We start from the raw sequence: 13,721 nt of genomic DNA on the forward strand, positions 1-13,721 counted from the left end.
ATACCGACAAAAATAAAATCCATGTATCCAAATTCATCAGATAAAATCGATATAAGATACAGCGCTAATATGACTTTACATATCCCCAGTGTTAAACTACAAACACAATTAAATCCAAAAGAAAAAAAAATAAATATATATATATAGTGACAATTGTAAATATAGAAGTAGAGGGGAAAAAGTGGTAATTAGTTACTATGTAAGTTTTATGTAAGAAAATGGTAAAGGACCGATAAAGGGAGGTAGTATCCTATTACCAATAATGGAAGGCATTAACCCCTTAAGGACCGGGCTTATTTTTTTATTTTTGTACCCGTGGGACCGAGGCTGTTTTAACACTTTTACGGTGCTTGTGTTCAGCTGTAATTTTCTCCATTTAGTGTACCCACACAAGTTATATATTGTTTTTTTTCAGGACAAGATGGCTTTCTTCATTATACCATTATTTTGATAATATCTTATTTACTATAAAAAAAACCCAAAAAAACATGGTGAAAAATTGAAAAAAAACACCTTTTATGACTTTTATTTGAAAAATCTTTTACTCGCCTAAAAAAGCAAGTAAAAAAACTAGCTAAATAGATTCTACTATTTTTCCTGAGTTTAGAAATACCCAATGTTTTTATGTTTTTTTGCTGTTTTTTGTAAGTTATAGGGCAATAAGTACAAGCAGCGTTTTATGATTTCCAAACCTTTTTTAACAAATCTGGTCATTTTGCCTCCATCGTCTCTTTGGAACATCTTTGAAGCCGGTTATCTTTGAAGCCGGTTCAAGTGCTGTCATTTTAACCCTTTCCATGCACCAATTATACAACCACACTTTGTCAAACTTTGTAATAGTATTTATTTTTTTTCCACACAAATTGTACTTTAGTTATAGATATACAGGTCCTGGTATATGTCACTGTCAAACAACCCCCCAATATGTGTTCAGCAACATCTCCTGAGTACAGTGACATGCATGGGTTTGTCAGATTGTTTGGCTGGTAAAAGGCTACTTTTGGGGCATGCGGAATTCAGGTTTTAAACACAGACTTTTAGCATCTGGTCATTCTGCCTCCATCTCCTCTTTGGAATATCTTTGAAGCCGGTTAACTCAATTTAACCCCATCAAACCATATATTTTTGAAAACAAGACACCCCAGGGTATTTCAAATGCTGTTATTTTAACCCTTTCCATGCACCAATTATACAACCACACTTTGTCAAACTTTGTAATAGTAATTCAGGTTTTCAACACAGATTTTCAGCATCTGGTCATTCTGCCTCCATCTCCTCTTTGGAACATCTTTGAAGCCGGTTAACTCAATTTAACCCCATCAAACCATATATTTTTGAAAACTAGACACCCCAGGGTATTTCAAATGCTGTTATTTTAACCCTTTCCATGCACCAATTATACAACCACACTTTGTCAAACTTTGTAATAGTAATTCTTTTTACTTTTTTTTCCACACAAATTGCACTTTAGTTATAGATATACAGGTCCTGGTATATGTCACTATCAAACAACCCCCCAATATGTGTTCAGGAACATCTCCTGATTACAGCGATACCCCACATGCATGGGTTCGGCAGGTTGTGTGGGGCCTAAACTGTAACATTTGGGACACGCGTAATTCACTGTTTACAACATCCGGTCAAAACTATTTTTGTACCCAACTTTCAGATGGGGCAGGCTACAAGCTACAAGCTACAAGCCTGGCCTTTCTCCAAGAAGGGATTTGATCTAGCACCGTTAAGCGAACCCTTAGCCACGGAATAGACACAGGGGGCACTTGTCAGTTCAAATAAGGGCTTATAAAAATGGTGCAGTAAAAAACATCTAAAAAGCAGTAAATGGAAAAAAAATACAAAAGTGGAGCAGGAAAAAAATAATAAAAAATGGGCAGCTGTGTGGTACAGCTTGAAGCAGTTACCAAGGCAGAGTGCAGGTTCTCCAGGGCATTCTGGACAGTAGAATGGGGTGTCCTTTCTTTGCCCCCTGCTGTAGCATACCCTGCATCTTTTTTGGGGGGGATTCCACTTCTTCTCTGTAGGAGGAATTTTAAAAATAAAATGGGTAGCCCCAATTCTGCTAGACTCCATCACCGCCCAGGGATCAGGTGCATCTTGGTACAAGCTATCCGAAATGACTTGAAGCTGAAATTGCAATAAAGTCATTCCGGGATTTGCTTTTTTGTGCAAAACAAAAACATTGTAGGTTGCAATTTGCATCAGATTAATTGCAGCCTTCTTGTACCAGGCCTTTGTCAAAATGAGGACTGGATCACAAAATTAAAGAATTTATGATTTCATTATTAATTTACACATTTTTTCTTTGGGATACTAATTTAAAGTAATAATATGAAACAAGTTAAATACAATGAATTTATTCTTGAATGGGAATATTCTTATCCCTTATGTGTGTTTATTTCTAAGTTTGTTAAATGTTTTTGTGTTTCTGCATGTACTGAAAATTAAGAAAAACAAAATTGAAAGGAAAAATAGTTCAATGTATTCCTAAAGAAAGTTAGGTGCCAGGACCAAACACACACACCAGGACAGGCTCTGCCACACCGACACCCAAACACACACCAGGACATGTTCTGCCATACCAACACTCCAACACACACCAGCACATCTCTGCCACACCGATACCCAAACACTCACACATACCAGATCAGGCTCTGCCCCACTGACACCCAAACACACACTAAGACATGCTTTGACACCAACACCAATGCATACACATACACACACACACATCAGGACAGGCTCTGACAGACTGACACTCAAACACACACACCAGGACACACTTTTCCACACCGACACCCAAACACACACATCAGATCAGGCTCTGTCACACTGACACCCACATCTAGATGGGTTAAGCTACAAAAATAAATGTATTTTCCACATTGCTTTGTCATTGAACCCCCTTTTGTGTTTTTGCCTCCTAGTGAATCGCATCTAGCTATCCCTTCCCTTTAGTATTTGTAACAGGTTCACCAAGAGAGCTGTAGTAACTCCTAGAGATCACCCAGATGTATCCTCCTGTTGTCCCCGAAATCACTTCCAGCACCAGTCAGCATGCACAGCTTGAATTGCGTACAGCACTAGATAAACAGATACATGTATACAACCCAACCTTTAACCCCTTCGTGACCATGGCTCATTTCATTTCTACCCTTCGTGTACCCCGCTGTTTTAACATTTCTGGGGTGCTTGTGTTAAACTGTAATTTTCTTTTTTCTCATTTACTGAACCCACACAAGTTATATATTGGGCTTTCTTTAGATGTCATTGTTTTGATTGTATCATATCATTTACCATTAAAAAAGTTTAAAATATGGTGAAACATTGAGAAAAATCTTTTACTCATCTATAAAAGCTAATGAAAAAAAACCTGCTAAATAGATTCTACTATTTGTCCTGAGTTTAGAAATACCCAATGTTTTTATGTTTTTTTGCTTTTTTCTGCACGTTACGGGGCAATAAGTACAAGTAGCGTCTTTGTCATTTCTTTGCGTTTTTTTCCCACACACATTTTACTTCATGTATGAATTTATAGCTCCTGGTATATGTCACTGTCACACAACACCCCAATATGTGTTAAGCAACATCCCCTGAGTACAGTGATACCTCATATGTAGGGGTTTGTCTGGTTATTTGGTGGCTGAAAGGCCACATTTGGGATGTGTGCATTTTTTTTAAATTGGAAATTAGACATGGTCATTCTTCCCCGTGTGTTAATTGGGACATTGTTGAACCCGGCCAATGCAATTTACCCCATCAAATCATACAGTTTTTAAAAGTAGACACCCCATGGGCATTTAACTTGCCAGTATTAAAGTGTTTTAAGAAAAGCACTAATTTTAGGACTTGCTCATAAAAATATATATTGTGACAAACCCTATAGCATGAGGGCCATACATGTCACTTTTAGGGGTCCTAAGCACAGTCCTCTAGGGCAATCAGAGTCAGGAACAGCAGCTTTGAACAAAACAGCGCTTTATTTTAACCGCTTAAACCCCAAAAAAACAAATCATAAAAAGAAAACCTAGCTCCCAATTGGAGCCCTCTCTAACTGAACTATGCTGGTCCAGACTGACCAGCCTAATCACCCATTACCTCAACCTCCCAGCCAGACCCAGCTACGCCAGGCTCTGGAAAACCTACCCCAGACAACACACAAAATGTCCAGGCAGGTATTGCCTCACTTGGCTCAGGGATTGTCTTCTTCAGGGCCTCTCCTTGCCCTGGGAGCACAGGGAACTTCCTCTTCCCCCAACAGTCTCCCTGAGTATCAAGCTCCAGGGGTTTTTAATGTCCAGCACCTGTGCCTGATGCCGGCCCCATAGGAATCCCGGACCGGATCCTGCAGATTTCTTGCCTCCTGGAAAACCCGGCATGGAATTTCCACAGCATGGGGAAACGGAGCATTGGCCCACCCTGCTCTCCAATTGCTCCACCCCAGGGACCCATATTTATGATCTGGATAGCACCTGTACCCAAATGCCACACTAAGCATCTACACTGTTTGGGGAATTGGAAAGTCCCCCTGATGATTTTTTTTTTTAACTATTATAACTATTTATTTTTTAATTTTTTTTCCGTATTGAGCAAGCGTGTTCAATTCCTGCATATTAGAAAGCTAGGCTTCATTGACTTGTTTTCAGTTCGCCGCCATCTTGCAAGTGGAAAAATCACTCGCAGTGGCGGTTGTGACCGCTCTCCGGAGCAGTCACGGCTCGTCCTGGGGTGGGAGTTCAGTGTTGCTGAATGCCTCGCTATCGATCAATGATCGTCTCTTAAACTATGGGACACTAACGGGTGTCCGCCGTTGGGTTCAGAACGTGAACGTAGATCGCTTTTTGCACCTGTTTAAAGTCATGATGATCCTGGGGCCCCTGGAGAGGCCTGAATGCCAGCCTCCTCCCTATTGACTATGGGCCCAGGCCTTGTAGAGACTTCTGTGTGTGGATACAGGGGTTCAGTTTCTGTTGATGTTCCACATGTTTTAGCACTCAGTCTCAAAACTGTAACGTCAGCTAGACATCCTGTGCTAGGAAGAAGGCTGATTGTCTTAGTGTCACGTACCTATACCCCGAAACTTGAAGAACCGCAACTTCACCCTGGGAGATACCGAATGGGAAGGCCCAAAGGGAACACCCAGGGCCGAAGAGATATTGAGCAGCCAGAGGACAGGGTATAGGCAAAATAATATAGGCAGTCTCTGAGGAGTAGATGGCAGTAGCGTGGACAGTGAAGGTAGCACCAGAACTGCAAAACGAAGTGAAGAAATCAAGCCAGGAGTCGGTACATGGAGGAGTTACTCAGACAAGCCAGGATTCGGTACACGGAGGAGTTACTCAGACAAGCCAGGATTCGGTACACGGAGGAGTTAGTCAGACAAGCCAGGATTCGGTACACAGAGGAGTAAGTCAGACAAGCCAGGATTCGGTACACGGAGTAGTAAACAAAGCAGGAGCAGCTAGCAGCACGTCAGACTCAAAGACCACACAAGGGTAAAGTGCAGCAGACCAGCAGGCTTTTTAAATTAGGAGCCACACCAAGCCACGCCCCCGGAACTGCACTGGAGATTGCTCAGGCAGCAACACCCCCAGTCATCTCCCAGCCTGGGCACGCCCCCTCCTATGACTCACACGCAGGTTGCTAGGAGACATGTGGCTAGAAGCAGCTATACTAGTTTTGCTGTTTTGCCGCAAATGCGAGGAACGGCGCCCTGACAAGGATTCTCCGGAGAGAGGTAAGTTGTGACACTTAGCATTGTTAATTATATTGGTGTGAAGTGTTTCCTGTGTTATTGTGTGAGTTACCCTTGTCTTAAGACCCCCTGTAGGTATGACTAGGTGTCACTGTTCCATACCTAATTATCAATTACATAACAGGTAGGTGTTAATCCTGTGAGCTCCTGTTATCCCTGTGTCCCGGCCATTGTCTGTCTCAAGTCATTATATATATCGTCATTCCACGTCTACGTCCCCAATTAATGTTATTATTTATGTCTCATGTCATTCTGTCCTTCCCCCGGATATTGTGTTGCAGGATTTGATCTAATTACTTCCTTCCTGACATGGTAATTAGATCATGTGATATTTGTCTTGCCCCTTTTCTACCTGTGTATATATAGCTCTGTATTTGGTTTTAATAAAAGAGTCCTGTTTCACCTCAACATGAGTGTTGCCTGATGCTTGGGGTGGGCTGCTATGATCCTTTATTGTCCTTTTCAGGACAATAGCCATACTGTGTAGCTAAGCTTCGGGTAGCCACAGTACAAACGCAGCTCCGGTGCAGCGACGTCCCCCCTTCTATCTACAATGCTAGTTCTGCCTGGCGCTGTTTGGCGGGAGTACCCAGTTGGGGTACAGGTCGGTCCCGTCACATACACTACAATTCAGCTCTATGACAGACACCGTAACTGATTGCAGCCCTGAAGATCATTACATATTTCCAGTCCAGTGTGTGCGTACTATGTGTGTTAATCAGTCTTTGGTGTTTTACCATTTAGTTACCATTTCAGCTTAAATGATGAGGACAGAGAATTCTTGAAATAGTTATTGACAGGTGTGTTTGTGACAGAATGACCTGTCATACAAGGCCCCAAGGAACTCAGAGATGGCTCCAGCCTGGCTGTCAAACAAAGATAGCACAGGCAGGAACTCCATTGTTTAATTAATCCCATCAATAGGATTCCTGCCTGGGGATTAAAGGTTGGGTTGTATGCATGTATCTGTTAATTTATGTTAATGCAGTTCTCTGGATATATGAGTCTGTTTTACATCAATAAACTGTTCCTTCCTGCTGTACTCAGTTCAAGGTAGTTGTATGTCTACTTATTGGGTACACATAGCAGGTTAGATAGTGAGAAAGGGGGAGAGGGGATAGATAGAGGGGGTACATATTGAGAAGTGGGGAAGGGGGTACATAGTGAGAAAGGGGAGAAGGCAGTGAGAAGGGGGAGAGGGGGTACATAGTGAGAAGAGGGAACATAGTGAGAAGGGGCAGATAAGAAGGGGAGGGGTAGATGGGGAGAGGGGGTAGTGTGAATGCGTACTTGAATGAATTAATGTGTGGATGAATTGTGTTAATGCATACAAGAATGAATGAATGAATTAATGTGTGGATGAATTGCTTGAATGATTTGTGAGACTGCATTAATGAATATGTGTAAATGATTCGTGTGAATGAGTGAGTAACTGTGTAAGTGTGTCTATCATGGATGTGTAAGTGATTTGGGGAAATGCAAAGATGGTACATGAAGGGTGGGCTGTTAGCCGGCAAAGATGTCTTATGCTGGGCTGTTAGGAGACAAAGTTGGCTCAGGCTGGGCTGTAATATGTGTGTGTAGTCTGGGTGCTGATTAGATTATTTGTGGGCAATGTGGACACCAGGGTTGGCTTTGGGGTGTGCAACATGTGATCTATGCCTGTAATTTAGGGAGTTATCTATACCTTTAATGCTGAGTTTATATGAATTCCAATTGATTTATACCTGCAAAGCTGGGTGTGTGTTATTCTGTTGATCTGTATCTGGTACGCTCTGTTTCAAATAGAGGGTTTGAATGTCTGATTCTGTTTATTTGATCTATACCTTCAACGCTGAGTTAACATGTGATTTTCAATTGATCTATACCTGCAAAGCTTGTTTTTTTGTGTTGATTCTGTTGATCTATACCTGCTATGCTGTTTCCATACATCATTTATGCATACCTGCAAATATAGGGTTTGTATGTGATCTATACATGCAAGTGCTGTTTATATGTGTGGCAGAGCCTGTCCTGGTGTGTGTGTTTGGGTGTCGGTGTGGCAGAGTCTGTCCTTGTGTGTGTCTGGATGGCAGAGCCTGTCCTGGTGTGTGTGTTTGGGTGTCAGTGTGGCAGAGTCTGTCCTTGTGTGTGTGTCTGGGTGGCAGAGCCTGTCCTGGTGTGTGTGTGTTTGGGTGTTGGTGTGGCAGAGTCTGTCTTTATGTGTGTGTCTGGGTGGCAGAGCCTGTCCTGGTGTGTCATCTGTTTTCTGGCCCTTTACTTTCTGTAGGAATAAATTGAACTATTTAATTTTACTTATCCAGAGGTAAAAGCCCTCCTGAATTTGCAGTCACTTCAGAGGATAAAACATTTTAGGCCCAGAAATCAGTGAGAGCAAAAGTAAAGGTATTGTGTTATTTACTCTATTTCAACCTGCGTATCTTATTAAAAAGGATTAGTGGCACTAAATTGTGGCTTCAGGGGTCCCGTGTATGATGACTTTTTTTTTGTCACATTGCTCTGCCTAGAGGATTGGCTGAGCACCGCAATTCAGTTAGGGTGGTCTGAGGTTTGAGTTTCTTCCCTGCTGTGCTGTGCTGCGAGTCTGACAGTCTGACTGACAGACTCACTTTTCGTGAGGGTGATCTGACCAGCCAATGCCCAAGGAGTGCCACACTGCCACTAGTACCAACTAAATGGTCAAAGATTAGTTACTGTTTTTAATCTTTCATTAAAGATATAATGCTTTATAAATTGCATGATGTTATGATTAATTTATTATATATAGCTGAAATATAACTGATAGACAACAAGAAATGGTATATTAAATCTGTCAGAATTTGCTTTAACAAAAAATAAATTAAAAAAAAAAAACGGGCTGCTCAGTCTTAAACCCCCGGGCCTATTTTTTGTCCCAGTCCGGGCCTGATTGTCACTAACTGGATGTTAGTGCAAGACGTGTCCGGACAGGCAATTGTCATTAAGGGGTTAATTCCCCTGGCAGCAATCCTATTAATGGGATTAAACAATGCAGTTCCTACCTGTGCTATTTTTGTTTGACTGCCAGGCTTGAGCCATATCTGAGTGCCTTGGGGCCTTGTATGACAGGTCATTCTGTCACATAGCTCCCCTTTAAAAAGAAGACTGAGCTGGGGCCAGACCCCAACCGGGTCTGCAACCAATTCAGTCGGGGAGCGCAGCTCCGTCGCTCTTAGAGTTGGGACTCTAAGTTCCAAAGGGGGGGGCAAGATACCACACCTTCCTTCCCCATCCCAGCAGTCAGGAAGAAGAACGTCTACATACTCTTGATTTTCATAGATTTTGTCAATCTCGGCGTATATCTTTGTATTCTATATTGTTTAGCTGCATCTCCTGATTACAGAAATACCCCACATCCTTAGTTTTTTCTTTTCTTTCTAGAGGGCCATATCCATCCCTTACATATAGTACATTATGGTAGTACCGTATTTGCTCGATTATAAGACTTATAATCGGGGTCGTCTTATAATCAGACCTCAAATAGGTCTGACTATGAGACGACTAAGATCCAAATCCCCCCGCAGCTGCAGGGGACCTGGATCCTCCTGTCTCCCGCCCGCCCCACTTACCGGTGCTTCTGAGTCCCCGGTGTGTAGCCGGGGCAGTGTGTAGATGTCTACGCGATTCGCGTAGACAACTTACGCTGCAGCCGGAAGGAGGTGTGGCTAGCAGCGGGGGTTGTCTGCGTCCATCGCGCAGACCTTCCCCGGCTGTCAGAGATCAGAGTTCCCTGCATCGGTGCAGTAGGGTATTTTTATACTTCTGGCTTAACAGGTTTGGGGGTTGTGAACGGGGGCAGGGGAGTTATAATTTTTAGATGTTGTGTTAGGGCAAGGGGATGAAAGGGTTTTTTTCATTATCTTTTTATCAGTGCAGTATGGTTAGACATCCTCTCTATTAATGCCAGTGATGTCACAATGTCATCTGACACATCTCATCTTTCCCTTACCCCTAGTAATTCATAAGCGTTGGTACACATTTTTACACACACCTTCACATTTGCACAGACTAACAAACTCACGCCAACACACATGCACACATATTCACTAACACACACCTACACATTCACATGCATGCTCACAAACACACATACACATGCATGCTCACACATACACATGCATGCTCACACATACACATCCAGGCGCTTACACATACATATCCATGTCCACACATAAACATCTATGCTCACACACACATACACATTCATGCTCACACCATTACAGATACCCATCCATGCTTAACCACTTTTACAAATACACATCCATGCTCAAACACACTTACACAAAATATCTGTGCTCACAAACACATACACATCCGTGCACACACATGCATGCTCACACACTAACCTGTCCACATAGCTCCTTGCAATTGCCTTTTTATATGTTAACACTGGAAATCAGAAGGCTCCTCCCACACTTTTTTAAAAAACAAGCTTACAAGTAATTTTTTGACCTCATAGCAAGCCCAGCCTTGTGGACTTAATAAAGTGATGTCTAGAACACATTTGGAATACATTAATATGTCAGAGGAATCATGTCTTTAGTTAAATATAGTGTTACGTGCTAAGTGTATACTATTTGTTATTGAACAATTGAGTAATTGTCTAGGTATTACACTTTTTTGCCTTTACCCTGTCTGTAATCTGCATCATTGCCGGCTGCCCTGCTTAATTTACTAATTGTCTAAGTATTTTGTCTAAGTAAATCCACTTTTTAGCAATTCTATAATTTCTTTGTGTCCTTTGATTTGTCTATATTTGATTATTAGTACCCTGTTAGCTATCCTCCCTTCTCCCTCTTATGTCTGATTTTATTGCTGGGTAATTAATCAATTGATAAATAACTAACAAGCACCCATCCCTATATCAGTACTGACAATGGAATCACAAGCCACCTTCCATCTGTGTGCCACTTTCCATCCAAGTGCCACTGTATAGGAGTTTACCAAGGGGTTCATCAAGGAAGGGCAACAAGGAAGGATAAAGAGGAACTTGGAGGCTCCCTGCCATCAATATTCCACTGAACTGTCATCAAGTGCTGCCTACTGCTTATTGTGTTTGCTCCACCACCATTCCATTTCCATCACCATCTGTCTCCAGCCATCAGTACCTCCACACTATGTCTGTATTGCTCCACCACTACTTTCTTCTCCCCTTCTCTCATCCCAAGCACTTTTCAACTTTCACCTTCTCCCTTTCCCCCACTTCCCCTCTCTATTTCCACCTTCTCTTACTCTCTCTTCTTCTTCTTTCTGCTGCTTTCGACACTGTAGACTGCCCTCTTCTCCTTCAAAATTGTCATGCTCTTTGTCAACGTGACACTGCTCTCTCCTGGTTCACCTCCTACCTCTCTGATCCTAGATTCAGTGTCTCCATCTCCAGTAAAACTCCATCTCCCCCTCCCCTCCCCCTCTCAGTTGTGGTACCCCAAGGCTCAGTTCTAGGACCCCTTCTGTTCTCTCTTTACACTTCCTCACTTGGCAAACTAATCTCATTCTTTGGCTTTCAATACTAATGATACCCAGATCTATCTATCCTCCTCCTAAGATCTATCCTGATCTTGTGTCACTAAGTGCCTTGCGTCTTTCTCTCCAATGTGAAACTTCTCATCTCCCTTTCCCTCCAATGCCAAGATTCCCTAACAAGTTTCTCTTAATGTTAATGGTGCTATCATCTCCCCGTCTCCTACTGCTCGCTGTCTTGGTGTCACCCTTGACTCTGACATATCATTCACCCCCCACATTCGGTCTATCTCTAAAACCTGCCATCTCTAGCTTAAAAATATTGCCCGCATCCGCCCCTTCCAAACACAGAATGGCCCTAAGGCTCTTGTCCATGCCCTTATTATCCTCCGCCTTGATTATTGTAACTCTGTCTTATCTGGTCTCCCTCTTACCCATGCCACCCCTCTACAATCTACCATGAATGCTGCTGCTGGACTTATCTTCCTTTCCCATCGTTTTACTAACACCTCTCCCCTCTGTCACTGGCTGTCTGTGCACTTCGGGATTCCTTTCAAAATCCTGACTCTTACTTTCAAAGCCCTTCACAGCGGTCCTTCTTCTTGCATCTCCTCACTCATCTCTAAATAAACTTCTATCCGGTCCCTCCAATGATCTCCTTCTATCCTCTCCTTTGATTTGTAGCTCTCATGTGCGCTTACAAGATTTTCTCTGGAATGGCCTCCCCAAGCCTATCCGTCTTTCCCCCTGCCTTTGTTCCTTCAAAAAATCCCTCAAGACCCACTTCCTTAAGGACGCTTACAACATTGCACATTAACCTCTTCAATCCCCTATGGACGTACCGGGACATCAAAAAAACGCCCATTAAGAAACCCCTATGGACGTACCGGTACTTCCAGCCCTTCGTGCAGCGTCAGGGACACATCCCTGCCGCTGCACGGGAGATCAGGCTGGACTCCCCACTGACAGCAGAAGTCGGCATCGCCGGCTTTCTGCTGTCCGATCTGATGTAACAGCTCCCGGCATGAAAGCTGGAAAGCTGTTACATTTCAAACTGCCCGATCGCGCGATCAGGCAGTTTCAAATGCCTGATCACGCGATCGGGCATTCCCTTCCGGGTTGCATCACTGCTGACGTAACCCGGAAGTTCATCTGAGGACAGGATATCCCCTGCAGGGGATATTCTGTCCTCCGATGAGGCACAGACGCTGCGATCTCTATGCACGTCTGTGAGGCCCTGCATAGAGATCACAGTGTGATCAGTTCAGGGGGATCGCGGGGAGGGGAGTGAGAAACCATGTCTCTCACTCCCCCTCCCGTCCTGAAACAGAAAAGGAGAAAAAAAAAAACGTTAATTCATTTAAAATATAATAATAAAAAAATAATTAAAATAATAATATAAATAATAATTTAAAAATTGTGATGGCATTGTGACATATAAAAATAAAATAAAAAAAATAATTAAAAAACCTTACATCCCATAACATCTAGCCAGTATAAACCTCCTGCCCCCGTTCACAACCCCCAAACCCATTAAGCCATAGGCATAAAAATTATGCTCCCTGGTGCTGGGAAAGTATGGAAAATCTATATAAATTAGGTATTTCTGAAATCAGGACACCTGAATTGTTAAACTTGGAGGGGATTTTCCATCACTTTACCTAATTTTGTGAGGCTTCAGAGGGAACATTTTTAAAAAATTAGTTTTTTTTTCTAATTTTCGCTAGTTTATACTAAATTTCTGATTCTAAATTTTCAGCTAATCATCCAACTATGGTATCAAAAGAAAGCTCTATCTCTCCTTGAAAAAACAATATATAGTTTACATGGGTACACTATTCACAGGAAAAGAGAATAATCGCTGAACCAACATAGTGCATAAATGGCAAAATTGCTCCGGGCTTTGAGGTACCAAAAACCCCTGGGATTGAAAGGGTTAACACACTCCTATGTTCATGTAACTCACCTTTCCTAGTCCCTCTCCTGCAATACTAATACTAGTATGGCCACTCCATCCCTACCAATGCCACTTTTCCCTATTGTTTAATACACCCTAATTCCCTCTAAATTGTAAGCTCATTTGAGCAGGGCCCTTCTCACCTGTTGTTTCAAATTGTTATGTTATATACTACTTGTTATGTCCTGTCTACCCAGTGCTATGGAATATTATGGCACTATATAAAACAATAAATAATAATAATATTACATTAAAATACAATTGAGTAAATAGTTAAGTTTGAACCATGCAATACTGAGTACAACAAAACAGAAACTTACAAATACCGCTGTTCTGGTTATACACTATATGACCGTTAGTATTATGTTTATTGCAATGATTGCAATTGACTGAGTGAGCAACCCTGAACTTGTTCACTAATGGACACTCCCATGTGTACTCTCAAAAATCTACTATTTTTACATACAGTAGATGTCAAAAGAGTTAAATTGATGCAAATTGGGAAGAAAAACACCT

General features: G+C 42.2%; 1 protein-coding gene and 1 pseudogene across 1 annotated transcript in view; one reads left to right on the forward strand and one right to left on the reverse strand.

Moving 5' to 3' along the window:
* The window catches only part of LOC149278686 (androgen-induced gene 1 protein-like), a 180,857-nt gene that overhangs the window by 81,063 nt on the left and 86,073 nt on the right, over nt 1-13,721 (forward strand). The gene's annotated exons all lie outside the window — the stretch shown is intronic.
* LOC149278687 (small nucleolar RNA SNORA35) lies at nt 1,651-1,790 on the reverse strand (annotated as a pseudogene).

This window comes from Sceloporus occidentalis, unplaced genomic scaffold (assembly GCF_023333645.1).
Source record: "Sceloporus occidentalis isolate IW3139 unplaced genomic scaffold, rSceOcc1.0.p SCAF_184, whole genome shotgun sequence".
Lineage (NCBI taxonomy): Eukaryota > Metazoa > Chordata > Lepidosauria > Squamata > Phrynosomatidae > Sceloporus > Sceloporus occidentalis.